This window comes from Pan troglodytes, chromosome X, assembly GCF_028858775.2.
Source record: "Pan troglodytes isolate AG18354 chromosome X, NHGRI_mPanTro3-v2.0_pri, whole genome shotgun sequence".
NCBI classification, from domain to species: domain Eukaryota; kingdom Metazoa; phylum Chordata; class Mammalia; order Primates; family Hominidae; genus Pan; species Pan troglodytes.
The window spans coordinates 130150752-130169514 of record NC_072421.2 but is presented as its reverse complement, the minus strand read 5'-3'; the positions used below and the strand labels follow the sequence as shown (position 1 = coordinate 130169514).

General features: G+C 39.9%; 1 protein-coding gene across 6 annotated transcripts in view; it reads left to right on the top strand.

The window, feature by feature from the left end:
• HS6ST2 (heparan sulfate 6-O-sulfotransferase 2) overlaps nt 1-18763 on the top strand; it is a 333459-nt gene that overhangs the window by 251599 nt on the left and 63097 nt on the right. The gene's annotated exons all lie outside the window — the stretch shown is intronic.

Genomic DNA, 18763 nt, shown 5'->3' with positions numbered 1-18763 from the left:
TATTGGCTCCAGAAATATTTACTAGTGCCTCTGTTTTTTCTTAATACCCACCTACAATCCACTCTGTGCTCCCTGGCCAAATAGGTTAGCAAGAGCAAAGACTGTAGCTCTGGCATTTCTCCACAAGGACAGACTCCCATTAAAATAGAGTACTTGAGCCATTTTGGGGATGCCCAGTTTAGCTTTCTGTAGCTGGGCTTCCATACTCCCATTAGAGCCTCAATGGATTTACTTGACAGCTGAGAATAGTAAATTTAGTGTTTAATTTTGTAGTCAGATTATAATTTATTGAGCTAAATGGCACAGACACACATAGACACCTAATCACACAGTATTAGTATGGGAGAACATTTAAATATCATAGATTGGGTGTGTCATGGAGGCAAAGTACCAAGTTCTGTTACTAATGAGGTGACTTTTGTCAAGCACTAGCTCCACTCTGAGCCTTAATTTCCTCGCCTGTAAAATAAAATGGAGCGGATGACCATTAAGACAATGGTCAATAACATAGGTACCACTATCCCTATAATAGCTTTTATGGGGAAGTCTTGAGAATTTTGTTTTCTTTTTGCTTTAAAATTGCTAGATGATAGGACCATCTCTTTAAAACAGTTTTGCTGTATAACAAAGCAAATCCTGACACACTCTTTATTTTTATTATGGTGTTGATTAGTTGGACCAGATTATTGCCAGAGCAACTAATACCTGGTCTTAATGAGAGAAAAAAAGAGGAGTACAGATGGTGAGATGGGAAAGAAACGGTTTTGGTAAATATCAATGGGGCCCTTTTTGAATTTTGGTGAGCTGAATGATGTATGAAAACTATTTGCAAGGCTAGCATATTTTTCAACCACTAGTAAAGTAATAAAACAAATAACATTTTTGGTAATCCCCATTGTATATGCAGTTTCATAAATATACAAGATTATGATTATCTCTGCCTCATAATTAACAATTTGCATAAGTACTTGCTATTTTTTAGTTGTCTGAATAGATTTTTGTAATCCAGAGAAAGAAGGGAACAATCAGTGGAAGCCATCCCAAATGCCTAGTATTATTGCTACACACTTGCACAATTAACAGCGATACTAATTGCTTCAGACCAGAACCTCATTTGTTTTTCTAAGGACAGCAAAAACATTAATAGCCAGAGTGCCTGTCAATCTCTCTCTCTTTTTCCTATAGCCAACTGTATCATAGGGTCTGCAGTTGACTGTAAGCAAATTATTTTGTTGGATTTTCAGTGTATCATCTTGTAATGGAGTTTCCAAGTTTCAGTTAGCAATCAATGCCTTGAACAGCCAGACTTATTTTTATAATATTTTAACAATAGACCTCTATAAATTTAATGAATAAAAGGATGCTGACATGCCAATCAGTTCTGCTGCTGCATTTACATTCTACTACATATTTCATATCTTTAAAATTATTGGCATTAGACCTGCATATAAGAATCATAGAAAGTCCAGGCTGGAGGGGAGCTTTAAGATCATCCCGTCACACTCCCTCCTTTTTCAGATGAGTATGATTGTCAGTAATTTGAATCTTGATAACAACCACCAAATCAACGATGCCACACTTTTTTTTTTGTACCTTTCAAACGTTGGGAACTATTATAGTAAGTTTGAATGATAACTGGTTGTTTGGGAATCATATAGTTTCAACTTATTTTCAAAACAACTGAATCAGAATTTTAAAAATATGCCCTCATAAGGCTTACCTAAACATAGCCATAATGTTGATGGTATATGTGTGAAAGGAGATGTTCTATGCAAATCACCTGGCAATGAGACACTCAACCAATATCAGCTCTCTTTCCTTCATGCATAGATTACCTAATTAACATTACTATAGTGGAAACATTACATCAGTGACTGACAGTCTAGGCGTTTAGAGTCAAACTGACCTCGGGTCCAATCCTGGCACTGCTACTTTCCAGCTGTGTGACGTTGGGTAATTTAGTTCATCTCTGTTGGCTTCAGGTAGTTTTCTTGTATGTGAAATGTAGCCAGTATATAGGCTTGTTTTGAGGATTAAAATGAGATCGTGCATATCAAGTGCTTAGCACTGTTCCTGTCACATAGTAAACAGTCGATAATGGTGGTTATTACCATCGTTTTTTGGCATACCCAGTGGCAGCCTCACTCAATAGTATATTTAATCTTACAGTGATTTGGGGTACTTACACATACACCTGTATACATGCATATTTGGGCACACAAGTTCATAAGATTTGCATCAGAAAGACTGCTTTCCCAAAGGTTACCTGTGACCACCATGTTTCACAATTCAATGGCCTCTTCCCTGGCCTCAGTCTTCTTGACCTCTTTGGAGATTCTGGCACTTTTGCACATATTCTCTTGCTTGAAAGGGTTCATAATCTATCTTGATGTCTTCTCTACATTCCTTAGGTTTCCTTTGTTGGGATCTCTTTTCCACACGTACACAGACACACACACACACACACACACACACACACGTGCCCACATCTTCTCCCTCCCCCACTGCCCCTTTAAATAGAGCAATTCCCAAGGTCCTGTCATTGATCTGCTTCTCTTCTGTTGCTATATTTTCTCCCTGGGTAACTTCATCTCCTCACATAGCTTCACCTTTAACCTCTACACTAATGATTCCCAAATTGACCTCTCCAACCCTTAATTCATTCCGGAGCTCCAGGCTAACTCCAATTTCCAATTGCCTGCTGAGAATCTCCAGGGCAGGATGTCCTAGGAGACTGAAAGCGTAGTCTGGCTTTTGTCATCCTTCTCAGGAATGCAGATGGAGGAATCTAGCTTCAGAGGTATTAAGGGTTGAAAACGAGGCACAAGTGTGGAGCATTAGTCTGAGCAGAAGTAACAGTGGTCCAAGTTAGCAAAGTGCTTCAAACTGAGCTTTCCAGGGGAGGCATAACAGATAAACTGTGAATTTCTGTTATTATGCACTGGAGATGTCAATTGGCAGTTGGAACTTTAAAAGGTTTATATTTTCTAGGGATAAGGGAACAGCTTCCTAAGATGAAAATTGAGTTCAGTTTTTAGGTGCTGGAAGATTGGCATGTTTGGAAGAAGTGTTAATTAAAATCATCTTTCTTTTCTTTTCTTTTTTTTTTTGAGACGAGTTTTTTTCGCTCTTGTTACCCAGACTGGAGTTCAATGGCGCGATCTCAGTTCACTGCAACCTCCGCCTCCTGGGTTCAAGCGATTCTCCTGCCTCAGCCTCCCAAGTAGCTGGGATTTCAGGCATGTGCCACCACACCTGGCTAATTTTGTATTTTTAGTAGAGACAGAGTTTCACTATGTTGGTCAGGCTGGTCTTGGACTCCTGACCTCAGGTGATCCACCCACCTTGGCCTCCCAAAGTACTGGGATTACCGGCGTGAGCCACCATGCCTGGCCAAAATCGTCTTTCTTTGGACACTTATTATCGTTAATCTTGTTTCAGTGTTTTGTTTAAGAAACACACGTGCCAAGGGGAAAGATGATGTACTGAACTTGAATGATGAGCAGGTGGGAATTTTGTGAGAGCAAATGTGTGTGTAGACACATACACATATGCTGGGTCAGGTGTGCCTGAGATTTTGAATGTGTGCAAATAATTCTATCAGTGATAGATAGATTTTTTTCTTTCATTCATTCTGCAGATATTTACAGAACATGCCAAGCTCTCTGTGGAGAAACACAGCTGTGAATATAGAACATATAGGGTCTCTGTCCTTAAGTGTCTAATACATTTTTTTTTGTTATATGCAGGTACATTGACAATTTAATTTAGTTTAGAAATATCTGCAACATGTCACAAATTGTTCAATGGCCATAATCTTGCTGACAATCTTAATGACCAAAGAGGAACTTAAGGGAAATAAGACAGTGTTAAAGTGGGAAAGGAATGTACATAAATCTGAATTAGAAATTGATTACTTCCTTTAAATTTAGTAAATATTGAATTGCTTTGGGGTTTTACATTTCAAGTTGGCTTGCCAGTGTTCCAGGCCAGGGTAAGAATGATTACGTCTAACCCTAAAACTTAATTAGAGTAAAGGAATTGACAACTCTTGGTTAATGTGTGTACTATTGTCAGGAGAATTAGTTGTAAATGAGTTATTTCTACAGAAACTGCAGGCTCAGGGCTGATATCTTTAGCACAGAGGACAATATCCCTTTTGCAGAAGAATGGTCCCATTCTCTACCTTCTCAAAATGCAGTACAGTCACTCCTGTTTGAGCTACTACCATATGGCATATTTGAAGACCATTTTGTCCTCCAAGTGGGAATCATCTACTTGTGAGTTCCTTGACTTCATGGTTGCATGCCATTCTCCCCTTCAGAAATTTGGCATGGGCCTTTGTCTGTAAGTCTCAACTCCAAGTGTTCTTGGTCCCAGCTGTCAGTTTCAAAGTCCCCTTCATGGTCCCTCTCAGGTCCCAAGGATCCCTCATTGCATCAGTAAACCTAGAGATCTACTTGGATGCCCAGAACTCCTGTCAGAGCTATGTAGATGGCAGCCACCCTCTGTTCCACTATGCTAGCTTGTCCTTCAGATCTCTCACGGCACAAAGCCTCTCATTATAATGATGTGCACATTGGCCAGTGCTTCTATTTCCTTTGCCTTGCGTGAGTTAGAGACATTCTGTTATTCTCACTGGAGGTAAGAATGATTAAAAACGTCCTTGAATTTAGAGTCTCAAATGCCTTTATTCTCATGGTTTTCATCAATCATAATATAACTTCTCTTTCCTTTCTTAGATTTATTCATTCAATATGTATCTATTGAGCACTTATTATGATCCAGGCACTGTTCTAGACATGGGGGACAATACGACAGACAAGGTCCCTGCTCTTGTGTTTCTTAAAGTGTGTGTGTGTGTGTGTGTTGGAGGGAAATTGAAAACAAAGTACACAAGTAAATGAACAAGATTATCATAGAGAGTGGTAAGTGCCATGAAGAAATCAAACACATTGGACAGAGAATGGTCAGACAGTTGGAGAGTGATCAGAGAAGGCATCCCTAAGGAGGTGAATTTTGCTCTTTGCTTTTGCTGATTTTGTACAGACTTCAGTTACACTTTGGGTCCTTTGGTTTCCTCCATTTCATGATATCCTGGACTCGGTATGCATTCTCATTTTGTTGCTTCTTGCCACTGTACTATTAGGACAACCTCCCTTCAGCTAGTCCTGAAGAGTAAACTAATGTAGCCTCCTGTCAAATATGTGTTCCACACTTTTCTTGTCGTAGTCAGTATTAGAATTCAGCATGTTCACGCTCTTCCCTGTTATAGAATATAAATGGATGCTAATCCTTTAAGGATATTTTACTTGATTACTCAGTGCATTTTTGTTACTCAAGGCAAACTACCTATTGAAAGAAAAACGCAAGCATTAAGAGTTAGTAAGCATTTGGCTTTGCCTATTTCTGTAAAGGGAAAAGCTATTGTTAAAATTAGTGTTCAAAGTTAAATAGATGATCCTGGAGGTTCTCTTTAGTTCGAAAGTAGTACAATTAGTTGTTTTCAGAGACGGAACCAAAATCTCTTTTCAATATGCTGTTTAATTTTGTAAAGTGGATATGCAGGAACATTTCCCAGTGTATCAGAAGTGCTTAGATTAAGCATACATTTTCCGACAAAAGCTAGCTTTACAATTCTTGTAAATGTCACAGGAACTTAAAACCTCTGTGTCTTGTTTTAACCTCTGCCAGCTAGAGCAGCAATTCAGCACAGCAGATTCAATTGTCAATTTCTTAAATGTGAATATCTGAAAGTTCATTGTCTTTTCAGCTTGACCACGGGGAATCTTCAAAAAACTAAAAAGCCAAACACCACTAAAATGTTTGGTGGTTTCAAAATGCTATGGCATAGGTGTTGCTTGCTAGTGAGTTAGGTGCCAAGAAAAGCATGTTAACTCTTAGAAGGCCATTCGGATTCTTCCAGCCATCATTTTGTTGTCTTCCTCAGCACCTAGTTAAAGCCCCAGGTAGGAACTGAGGTAGGAGTTAGAAAGTTTGCCTTCCCTAACTCCTCTCGCACCTCCCGTCCTGTCCCATTGAGCTCTGTGGGAGAAGATGGGGAAGCAGGTGGGGTGGGTTTGGAGAAGGTGCACCAGAATGTTGCCAATATCCCAAGTACCCTTGCATCTCCCTTCTTTAAAACTTCTGTGTCGTCACTTACTATTCCACTTATCACTCAGATACTTGGCTGTGTTCTAAATACAACAATCAACTCCATGACTAGATTTTGGGAAAGCAGTTTTTTAAAAATCCAGAGAAAAGCTGAGCATGATTCTGTGGTAAAGGAATCTTCAGGAGAAGAGGAACCAAGAGAGTTTGGAAACTCCTAGAAATGCAACTCTGATTTACAGTCACAGAGGTTCTTGACATAGAAAAGGAGTGGGGTATAGAGAAAGAAGTGAGGAAGGCACACAGCACAGTGAGTCCTTGTATGATTTTAATTGAAAAGGCTGTTATTTTCTGCAGGTGAGAAAATAGATGCACATCAAGGCAATGACTTATCTAAGTACGTGCAGCTAATTAGTGGCAGATGCAAGAGAAGAACACAAGTCAACTGAATCCTATCCAGTATCTTGATTGGTAATTTACTAAACTCGCTGATTTTTTGGCTTGCTTTTGCCGTTTAATTCTTAGCGCTACGTTTGTTGCCAGCACTTTTAATTCATTATGCTCAAAGAACTTTATCAACAAAGGTGGACAAAATCCCTTAGAAACAGGTAAAAGGAATTTTGTTTTGGAGGGGTTGGGGCCAGCTGACAGATAGTACAGGATCGCATAGAGGTGAGAGTGGTTGGATTGGAAATAAAGCCTAAAACTCAAGATTTAGCTTAAAATAAAATGAAGAAAGAGAGGATTGCGGCTATAGACTGGGGATCCATATTTAAAGGTACACATCATCTCTTTAATGCTCATTCTTAATGACAGCTGTAGCCCATTCTCCATCTGAAGATTGAAATGTCTTTTGTTTAGGGTTCTCAGTACTTTGGGTCTCTTTCCAGGCATATTTGTGGCCTCCTCCTTGTCTTTCTGTTTTTCTATTCTGTATGGTTTTTCATCTCTAATGTTTTCCATTAGTTTGGTCTCACGGTCTTGACCAGGGCACTCATGGCACAACCATATATATATATATATATATGATCTTATGTGCACATAAAATGGAGAACACTATTTAACAAGTTAGAAACTATTAGATTATTTCTGTTCCTCTTTCGGAACTGAAAGATTTCCTCTTGACAAATGGCTCTTCTCCAAAATCTTAAAATTGCACCTCAGAAAAAAATGACGGTCACTGTGCTACCATGAAGCTTCCTGTCCCTTCACTTTCATTGGCTTACTATTCAATGAGCTCCATTGATTTTCCAGACCTCCATTGATTTTCTCAACCTTGCCTCATCAGCCAGACACTGGAATTACAAGGGAGCTTCATCAATATCTTGTGTGGTTTCAAAACTTTTCCACTTTTCTAATTTGGGCAATGGGTATGGTACAAACCATCCATAAACGGCATTTGGTGGTGCATTGGTCTTTCTTCTCATGGCTTCTACAATTCTAACTTGATTTCTGCTCACCACAGGGCACAGTTTGCCTTCTCTTCCCTGGGAGCTCTTGTTCATTTGTCAGGAGACCTAAAAGAAGGCTACTATGTACAGTGGTGGAATGTCAGAGTCATCCTAAACTGGCATAAATAGGTCTTTAATGGCCTTTACTGATTGTTTCTATATTGACATATAAATCCACATGAGGCTGTGTGAGGAGACTGTGCATAGTCTTTCTCCCGTTTTTTCATATGAATTGATTTGACAATGTCATAGATGATGCATGAGGCAAAGTAAAGTGTTTCTTAAGCTCACTGCTGCTTGTTTGCATGAAAAGGAATAAAAGCTACAGGGAAGAAATGGACATTGTGTGATGCTTTAGGCAGGAGCCATTTTCTGACTCACACCTTTTAGACCATAACCCACTTTCTGAACCTGTGCAGGGGAAAGTTGTCACTGTGATATTCTTTTGCTGGAAAAGCCTCCTAATTAATAGAGGTTTTCTGAAATTCATAAGAGATGAAATAGAGAGTCTCAAAAAACGAATTAGTTGTAATTATAAATGCTTGCATCTTATATGAGAAAATGAAATGGGATAAGAGCTTTTTGAGGAAGAGTCTCTGAAAACAACACAATGTTTTATTGTTGAAGAGCCATGTGATTTAATACTCAGTGATCATGAAATCACATGTAAAGCAATCCACCAGGAGAGTCCAGAAAGCCTCATTTATTCCTCTCTATATGAGCAGATTCAGTGTCTCCTTTACAGTGCTATCAAAATATGTATAAATAAAACAACACTCTTGGGGCTGATTTTAAATTTAACCCACAGTAACTGTAATTTAACATGAGTACCTGAATATTTCCCTATTTGGAGTCAAAGTGGGATAACTGGGGTAGGGGTTGGGGAGAGGCCCCTAGCTTTCTGTCCTACAACAATCTCAAGCACAGGATCTCTGATTTCCCCTTCTCATGCAGGAGGTATTTTATGTCTTGGCAATGGGTACTTTTGTTCACTAATTTTCATGGCCTACAATCATAGGTCAATTGGCTCTGGGTCATTCTGGGGCTGAGGGAAAACAGGTAGTGTCCTTCAATAGATTTGGAGAAACTGGAGGGGGCCTCTTAACTTGGTGATTATCCAGTAATGTGATTGAAAATGTACTACTACATTAATTAATTCAGTCATTACAGATACACTTATTGAGCACCTACCATAATTCAGCACGATTCTTAATGCTAGAGATATGACAATTGAATAAGACAAATATAGTTCCTTCTCTCAGGGAGCTTATATTCTGGTGGCAGATATAGATAATTTGGAGGAAGCAAGTCAACAAAATGTGTCCATATTGTGATGAATGTTATGAAAGAATTAAGTGGAGTGCTAGATAGGGGATATGTAGCCTTTGGAATAACCTCATTGTGGGGCAAACTTATCCTTTGTGGATGGATTTGATTTTTGGAAACATCAAAAATGATATGGGGCCAGGTCTTATAAATATATAGTGGAAGATCAAATTGATTGATAAAAGTTTTGCCCCCAAATGAGGGTATATATGTAATTACTGTAATATTTTTGAGTGTCAGTAAAAATATATACTACACTAACTAGTGATAAGCACGCCCATGTTTTTAAAGGCAGTGAAAGGGCTCCAGCAATGGGTGTTATCCTTTGGCAAGCATTTAGGCATCTATAGCTACCAACAGCACTGTCTCCAGTTCTCTGCCTCTCCTCAATTCTGGTCAACCCTTGTCATCATTGGCAAATGTACTTTAGCTGTTATATTGGTACATAAAATAAACATTCAGAGACATTCCAAACTATGTAGTACAGCAGTAACATGTGAAATTTGATTCTGTCACAATTATAATTTAGTTCTCTCATTTCATTAGTCAAAATAAAGTGGAGTTTCATTTATGCTATTTTGTATCAAATAAATCTGTAGAATGCTAATACACCACTTCGATGAGATACAATCAATTTGAGTCTAGGAAAGGCAAGAATGTTATAAGCTAGAATGTCAAGATGAAGATGAACAGACAAAGGAAGCCATGATAGGAGAATTGAGGACCCCTTGTGTGCTCCTTCTTGTACTAACTTAAGTGATATCTACCATGTCCGTTTAGTGATCGTTCTAGACATGTCCCCATTGAAGGATATCTAATAGAGATGGTTTTGTAAAATGAGAAGAAGCCAATGATAGCCATTTAATTACATCTTTAGTGTGATGTTAGCTCCCTGTCTTGAGAAGCATTGATATTCTCCATGGGTGTTTACTTGAGCAACTACTCTGCCAGGCACTGGGAGTACAGAGGTGAATTAGAGAGAGATCCTGTCTTTATGGAGCTCACATTGAATTTGGGAGATAGAACCAACCGTTGTGGTAGAATATGGTGCATACTAGTATGTATAAACGTAGATACTTGGTACTTCAAGGAGTCTGCTCTAGGTTGAGTCGTTGGGTCAGAAACTACTAAGGGAACTATTCTATGGTTTGCTAAAGCTAGTGATGGGGCAGGTATGTTCATTTCTTCACCTCATATAAATATCTTTGGACTCTTGGCATGATTCACATGCATACACTTTCAATCTATCTGCCAGTTTTAAAGGCAGGTATAATGGTGAGGTCTAGTTTCAAAATAAGTAGCTTTTATAGGTAATATTCTGTGGTTTCTTCTTGAATGTAGAACCAGACCGATTCAGAATAACTCTCATGTGACCTGTTGTGAAGAGCCGGCCTTAATTTTTCTTTCTCTTTTTTTCTTTTTGCAACACCAGCTCCATTTCTAGTAGCAAATCTGAGCCAAAAGCACAGATTCATTGACTGTTTGCATAAGACACTAAATAGACATTGAACAGAAGATTAATGTAGCCCTGTCTTCTGGGAGCTTATAATCTAAAACAGACAACAAACTGGAAAGAATATCCAACACACCTGATATGCTCATTTCCCTTCTCATATAAATCCAAAGAAAACAGAAAGTGGCAAGTCACATTCTACAGGATTGGGAAAATCCCCTAGAGAGTATTCTCTTTTTGTGACTTTTCAAGTTAAAAGGTATTTTGTATATGACATGTAATAGATTACAGTGTTATTTGATGAAAATGCAAGCAATGTTCTTCCTTTCTTTTTTACTATCAACAAGTTACATTGGAAGGTATGGATCAAATTAAAAGTGAATTCTTGATTTGCCATGGGGAAATATGTGCAGTATTTTAAATACTCTAAGGTAAGGATCAACTTGTGGGAAGAAGAGGTATCATAAAAATTAATTTAAGAAACTAGCCTTGAGATATTTCCTAATAATCCCACAGGGAAAGCAACATCTGTGTCGTAATAAAGGCGCTTAGTGTGACCTTTTTGCAAAAGGGAATATTACCGAAACATGACCAAAGTTTGGAGCTGAGGTACTGCAGTAAAATAATGGGAGTCTACTAAATATTTATAAGGATGTATTCATTTGTAAGAAAGTGAAACAGTAGAACATCTGCCAAACCAAGGTTAATTTCCCAAAGCTCGTGTGTTTGTGAGAGACACAGAGACAGGCACAGGAATAGAAATGCAGAGATAAAGAGACACAGAGAGAGAAAGTAGCAAGAGGCTGAGCCAGAGGTGGACAGAGACCAAGAACTGAAAATCAGCCACCCTACTGATTACCTTCCAACTCTGTCATGAAATTTACTGAGAGACCTTGGTCAGGTCACTGCTCTCTGGGCCTTGGTTTCTTCATGTGTAAGATGAAGGGATGGACTAGAATATGACTCTATAGAACTTACCAACTCCCTAGTTCTACTCTTAGCTGCTAGGTAAATGAAAAGGCAGGCAGGTGGGTAGGTAAAGATATACACGGGCAGGCATGGAGACAGACAGACTGGCCACATACATGCATACACAAGTTTCACAAAAATAGAACAAAGCCCAAATCGTGGTAGACCAGTGAACTGTGAATCACAGAGAGCAGCAGCCAGATCCACAAAATCATCTCATCGCTTTTGATACTGCCATGGTGAAAACTTGGCAGATTTCCTTTTACCTGGCACTTGCCCAGCTTCCTGGAGGCCAGCGTTCAGACCTTTTCTGACTGGCTTGGCCGACCCTTTCCTCCACCGACTCAGAGGATTAGTTATGTCAGGATCTGCAAATGACCTCTGATGCCCAAATGGAAGAACTCAGCCTACTCTTCTAACTCTTAACACTTGAGGATGAAAAAACTCACATAACCTACCATGCATATTCTTGTCCAACTTTCTGTCTGGATATCTGTCTGGTTGTAATGTTCTATGGATAATTTTAAGCACGCTGTGTTCACCAGGCTTTCAAAGGTAACCACTTTTAAACTTTTGTGAGTCTTGTTTGCAGGGGCATGGAAATGAAGAGAATAATTAGTACTTGTCGAGCTCCCAGCCAGCGAATGACTTTAGTAAGGTGCTAACAATGCACTCAAGTGAGTGCAGCAAAATGATGAGGACTTACAGATGGATTTTAGTATCTGGTTTATTTCACTTCCATTGGTTTTTGCAAGATGTAATATAGTGTGATTTTTCTTACTTTGACTGCTTATAATTTATCAGCCTTCCCCAAAATAATACCCCAATAGTTTAATCTGAGGGCACATGAGCTGATAGTAGGTACCCCTCTGGGAAAATCTGATTAAGCATTTGTTTCTCAAGAAACTCCTTTGGTATCTGGGACACCATTTTGAATACATCTAGAGCTTCACATTTTGATGCTAGTACATTTTATAAGAATCTATGAAAAGCAACTCCATCAAAATTGTGTTTCCTTAGAGAAAGATAGTGCATTAGGATAACAATCTGTATTGCACCCATTACCATAGTACTTTCTTAAGAGGTTTTTGCCATCACTGGAAGCCTTACTCTTCCAGGACAAGTGAGCCCTGAGAACACAGGCTAGGGTGGGCATGATGTGTGAGGATGAAGAAGCCAGGCTGGCTGCAGTCAAGCTTGCTCTTATACCAAGTGGCGGATGGGTTTGGTTGAGTCATTGTAGCTAGTGAGAGAGGATGCTGAAAGACACAAGAGAGGCTTGGCTTCCACATATATCTCCAGCGCCACCTCGTCCCTGGGGTCCAGACTCCTGCAACTCTCACACCACTCCTGTCTCTACTGGGAGGTTTAGTTGGGATCTCAAACTTCACCTGCCCCCAGACAAACTCCTGACATTTCCCTAGAACGTGGTCCTCTCCCAATCTTCCCCGCCTCAGTGAGTGGCATCTCTGTCCTTACCAGTTGCTCAGGGGAAAATCTTCAAGGTATCTTTTGCATATCTTTTTCTCCCCCAGGCCATGTCTAATCCACTAGCAAATTCTGTCTACTTCACCTGCATAATATATCTGGAATTTGACTGCCTCTCGCCACCATCAGCTCTGTCATCCTAGTCCAAGCCGCCATCATTTCTTACATGGGCTTCTGTAAAAGCCTACTAGCTGGCTCCCCTGCTTCCTCTATTGGACCCCTACAGTCTTGTCTAACCACAGTGATAACCCTTTTAAAATGTTAATTGAGATGTTGTCATTCCTCTTTTCCCAGCCCAGCAGTGGCTCTCCATCTCCTTCAACAACCAACCCTGCAAGGTTCCTGCAAGCTCCATCTCTGACTTCATATTTTATTACCCTGCCTCAGGCCCATTTCTCTCTAATCACACCGGTCTCCTTGCTTTACCTTAAATATACCAGGCCTCTTGCTGCCTCAGGGCCTTTGTATTTGCTCCTCTTTCTACCTGGAATGCTCTTCCCCTAGATATCTTCAGGGCTGGGTCCTTATGTTCATTCCAGTCTTTCTTGAAATGTCATAGGAATAGGATTGCCAAGGAGTCCAATTCTTAAAAAGAGGTCACTGGTCTTGGCCAGCAGGAAGTCACTGATGACTTTTTAGAGGGCAGCTGCAGTCAAGTGGTAGAAGAGGAGCCACATTGTTTTTGAATCATCTGTATCCCTTACCAGGCTGTGCACCGCTCGAGTCTGGTGCTGTTGTCTCATTCATTTTTGTCTGTCTAGTACCCTCCACAGTGCCTGGCACCAGTAGGCACTCAGTGTTTGTGGGATGAGGGCACGAGTCTTATTTTCAAACAATTGGTTATGTTAAAACACGTTAAATTGCTGAATGTTTGTGATTGCTTTCTCAGTTTTTCTCAGGGAATGTGTTTGAAAAACAAAATCTGTGCATTTATTGTAGACCCATTCCCTGAGTATTGATGGGTGACATGGTGCTGTACATGTGATTTAGAGGTTTTCAGTGCACACAGGTTGTGGGGGAGGCTGAGACCATCCTCAGTGTCTTAGGGAGATAAGAAAGTTCAATCTCTGCTTGTGTATTTACTAGCTCACTTCCCTTTTAAAATCCCCTTTCTAGACTGGAAGGGCTATTTAAATTCAAAAGCTATCCTTGGGTTCAAGCAAAATCTTAATGACTTTAGGGACAGATGTTTAACAGGTGGTTTAGATAGTTAACACTCGGCTGGTGGTGAAAAACCACATTGAACCACATTGAACATGGGGTTCCCTAATAATTTTAACTGAGCTCAACCTTCATCTCCTTTATCGCCTCTCCTTTATTTAACTATCTACTGGAGTTCAAAACACCACTGTAGGAATGGCTTTTCTTCTTGTATCTTGCTCCCCCTTCCAGGCTCTGCCCTCTGAGATCTTTCCCTAGACACCAGTTAGAGAAGGTTGGCCTTCCCTGAAACTCTTTATTCCTAGATCCTTTTGACACCACTAGTAAATCCTGCTTTCTTTGCTGTCTGAGAATTTTATGAAGGTCACTTCTGCAGCATTGGCCTCTACACCAATGGCTAGGAAGCTGTGGCAGGACTCTGATCTCATTTCTAGTATTGCTCTTAAACCAGCTCTGCCTGCAAATGTCAGAGTTTTAGACCTCAAGCCCTCTATCTCCTGAAAGTAATTGTGACTTGTAGCCTATCACCTGGGTCAGCCCACAGGGTCTGCTCTGCCTGTCCTGATATCTACCATATTCGTCATATGAGACATTTACCTATGTGGGAGGGAAAATGGTATCACGAGTGTGGCCAAGAATAGGTAGCTATTTCTACCAGGAGTGGAGGAGGTCATTTCATACCCCTACAAAAGAGGATTTTTCTGTTACCCCCTCTGCTATAAATCAAATACACACTTAACAGTTATATGCCATCCAGGCTCATTCAACAAACATTTGCCGAGAACCACACAGCCTGGGTGTAAAGGAGTTGGGGGAAATAGGGACATGAGACATGGTCCATATGCCCTCAAAAAGCCTGCAATCCACAGAAGGTGGAAATAGTGAGAAAGGTACAGACAGAGCCTATGAATCAGTGCAATATAATCAGGTCTGAGCAAAGTGGAGCCAAGAGGAAGCAATTTGTTGTTGCCTGAGGCTGTAGAGAAGACTATTCAACAGGAAAGGCAGATGTGGGTTTTCAAAGAGAAGCAGGATTTTGTGGAGAGGAGAAGATGGGGAAGTGCTATCGTGTTAGAGAAAGTGGCTTTGTAAAGGCCCAGAGGCAAGGACCAGCATGGAGGATCTGGGAAGGGTTGTGGTGTGGCATTTAGAAAATATGTAAGGCCAAGTTCCATCTCGGAGGGTATTGAAAGCCATGCTGAGACATAGACCTGATTAAGTAGGCAATAAGGAGCTGCGTACGGTTGTCAAGCAGGGCAAGGAGAAAACAGCTGTTTCTTCCAAAGATAATAGTAGCTTAACTGTGGAGCACAGAAGGGAGCGGGTTGGCGCTGTGATGGATAAATACCATACTCTCACCATCACTGCACTGACCACACTGAGCAAACAACTCTCAGTGTGAAAGGGGGGAAGTGATAGTCCTAAGGGCTGTGTCACCCGGGTGGAAGAACTGCAGTTGCATCACTTGTCCTGATCATTGTTAAACTGAGCGTGGGCTGGGAGCTCCTTGTTCCTAGGCAAAAGTCCTCAGTAGGAGACTGTAATCATGCCTAAAATTACTTCATTATTGGAACCAGTGTTTGATCTGTGATTAAGAGCTGGATGAAGAAATCAAGTAATCAGCCATTGAAATTGTAACCATAAATTGTTCTATAAACAACTAAGTTCCCCTGCCTCCCAGACTCCAAGCAACAAACTTGAAAACAGATACTTTTCCTGTTGTTTCTTCACCTGATGGGTTTTAGCCAGTGCTTTTGAGCCTTGCAGAAGTCAGAGGGTAACACCTGCCAGCCACAGTGCCCCTTTGTCCCTCACATATGGATCACTCATGATGTTGTACCTTGTCAGACTAAGACAAGATACCCAAGGAGTGTGGAGCTGTTAAAAATATGCAACTTATTAAGATTTGTCTAGTGAGGGTAAAGAGATTTATTTTTAACAGAACTGGGGAGAAACTGCCTGGATTTCAAGATAAAGAATAGAGAAAGCCCTCAGCGGTTGTTGCCCTTTCAATGATGTGTTAGAAGTAGCTTTTGTCCTGAAGGGTTTTATTTTGCCCAAAGCATTCAAATACTACAGCCCATAGAGACATTTCTGTAAAACAACCTTAGGGCTTATTGACTTTTTCTTGTTTGGGGTTGCGCTGTGCTTAACCTTCGAGATATGTAATAAATAGTCACAAATTTTAAGAAAGATCTAAACTTTGTTTTGGGGAAGACCATGGCAGCAACCAGGCAATCTTGACACATGAAGTAACTGACTGTGGAACCACAACCTGCTTTGCTCCTATAATGCCTAGGGACAACCAGACAAGAGCGGTTAAGGGAGTTATTTCATGTGATCATTTTTCTGACGTTAAGAGGTAGCACCTAGTAGTTGCTCAGCAAGGTTCATTTTCCTCCTCTGTTGTCATTTACAGCCCAAACCTTTAGAGATCATAACATGGAAGAGCCCTTAAGGGTCTGCCCAAACCTTTCCATTTTGCAAGATAAGTAGGAAGGCTCACAGAAGTTAATGACTTACCCTTTGTCCTCAACTGGTCCTTAGCAGAAGCAGAGCTAGAATCGGGTCTACAATCCAGCTGCTTTGCCTTCTTCCATGGGAGCAGTACTTCATCTGTCTCTTGGGAATAACTCCAGTAGCCCAGTGAAAACATTGCCTCTTTCACAAAAATTCACTTTCACAAGTTAGCATCCTTGGCACTTGGCATAATAATACGACCAACGATAACATAGATACCACTTTATAGTCTGCATAGTGCTTTTCACCATAACATCTTGTGTTGAACTCCCATTGTTATCCATGGCTCTACTGGTGGCATTTTAAAGGACAGTGTGTTGTAGACTGGGATCCCTTACCCAAAGAGGAGTTTGAACTCCTTTTTTAAAAAGAGGGCTGAGAAAGGTTTCACTTTATGTTCCTGTAATTTCCTAAAGGATTTATAGATAAAAACATTAAAATATTCTGGGTGTAAAATAAAATTGTCTCAGAATGGGAATAGACTTAAGGTACAGTGAGGAGATATAGGAGACAAATCAATGGAAGATTTAAAGTCAGGAATAAATGCTGATAATGGATTTCCAGATACTTCTCTTGAATTCCAAAAACACGAAAAAGAAACTGTTGTTACTGGGGTGGAGACAAAACAGAAAAAGATAAAGAGAACAGGCTAAGGATAAAGGAAGTGGTTAAGGGAGAAACCTCTGTATGAGGAACAAACCAAAGTTGACTCTTTTTTCAAAATTCCTACATTCTCTGGGATAAACAGCTAATGTTTGAACATAAAACAGCTGAATCTCCCAGAGCTTCAACTACTTTCTGTTTTGGAAGTTAGTACTTTGGGAAATTGAAGACTCTTTCCATTTCCTAGGGAAGTTGCCAATTTAGGGTTTTACATCAGAGGTTGGCAAATTATGTCCCCAGGCCAAATCCAGTCCATTACATGTTTATTTGTTTGTTTTTGGTATGGCCAGTAAGCTAATAATAGTTTTTATATTCTCAAACAGGTGAAAAAATTAAGAACAATGTTTTGTGACATTTGAAAAATATATGCAATTCACATTTCAATGTCTGTAAATAAAGTTTTGTTGGAACACAGCCATGCATTCATTTACATGTTGTGTATGACTGCTTTTGTACTGTAACAGCAGAGTCTGCAACTCTGAAAAGATTTACTATCTGGCCATTTACATAAAGAGTTTGTCAACCGTTGCTTTAAGCCAATCTTTTGGTTTCCCTGGGTCACATTGGAAGAAGGATAATTGTCTTGGGCTACACATAAAACACACGAACACAAATGATTGCTGATAAGCTTAAAAAAAAAAGCGAAAAAAAATCTCATAATGTTTTAAGAAAGCTTACGAATTTGTGTTGGGCTGCATTCAAAGCCATTCTGGGCTGCATGCAGCCTGCAGGCTGCGGTTTGTACAAAGCTTGCTTCAAACTGAAGTATCTTCATGATCTGAAAGTGTTAAATAACTTTCTCTAGAGCCCAGCTCTTAACCAGAGGGGAGTTTAGACATTGGGATAATCTGGTTCAATATAACTTAATTCAATGACTTGTACTTAGAATCAAGTTACAAAAGTGGAATATTATGCTTCCTGTCTAACTATAAATTGTATTCCATAGAGGTACGTCAAATATTTCAATTTTCTAAAATGTAATATTAAGCTTCCCAGTAATTCAAAATGAGATTAAGAGGAATTTTTTTCATTTGCTCTTTGTAACAACCAGCTTCATATAACCAGCAGCAAACAATGGGGTCCCCAGACTGTTTGAGGACACTTTTGTATCGATTAGCTGTAGTTAAAGCCTGAATGGTTAAGTCAGCAATTTGACTTAAAAAAAAAATGCTGTAGATTCTAATTTATAATACCTCTACAGCAACAGACTTCCTATCAGGCAGATTGTGGAGACAAGCAGTTGTTTGTACCGATTTCTGGCTAATTACTTATCTATTTGTTATGGCATCTCCCACCAAAATGCCATACCAAGCTGTGCTTTCCAAGGGCATTTTTGAATAATGGGATTCAAACAGGAATTTAAATGCTCACCCGAACCTTCTCTCTGGATCTGTGCACTAGGATGAAGGAGGGTTGATTCCAGCTTGGGACAGATGACCAGGAGGTATGGGACAGATGACCAGGAGGTAAATGAAGGGGTTGAGGATCAGTATTGGAAGGTCAGGAAGGACACATTTTACAAGTTGGGACATTCAACCTATGAATCATTTCTTATGCAGTTTCAAGATATATTTTGCATTGATTAGCTGTCTTTGAAGCCCATACAGTTAAGGCAGTTTTC